Source organism: Peromyscus eremicus, chromosome 1, assembly GCF_949786415.1.
Source record: "Peromyscus eremicus chromosome 1, PerEre_H2_v1, whole genome shotgun sequence".
In the NCBI taxonomy this organism is placed as follows: Eukaryota; Metazoa; Chordata; class Mammalia; order Rodentia; family Cricetidae; genus Peromyscus; species Peromyscus eremicus.
The window spans coordinates 170,234,769-170,235,201 of NC_081416.1; positions in this window are offsets into that span (position 1 = coordinate 170,234,769).

Genomic DNA, 433 nt, shown 5'->3' on the forward strand with positions numbered 1-433 from the left:
AGTGGGAGAGGGTGTGGATGCACGGGAAGTGAAGGGGAAGAGGGCTGCTGGGGTGTGGGCAGGCGTCCCTCGAGCAGAGACACCCCTCTCATTCGCCTTTGGTTTTGGATCCGGAGACTACAGATGCTGCTGGGGTCCCGGTCCCCGGGATTTTAGCTCGGATCCTGAGGGAGCAAAATTAGGGGCCATGAGGTGTGACAAGAGATGGAGAAGGTGCGGAAGATGGGCTTAACACTCAAAGCTGCCCTGTCCTCCGCCTGATGACCTGCTTTGAGAAAGGGACAATGTGCTCTGGGAGATTTGGGGGTAGGAAGTGTAATGGGCGTGGGGGGCGGGGGGGGGGGGGAACGGGGACGACGGACAGGACGACTGGAAAGAAAAACCCGCAAACAACAACAAATATCCCAGGCTCCATCCTCCTCCCTGTCATCAT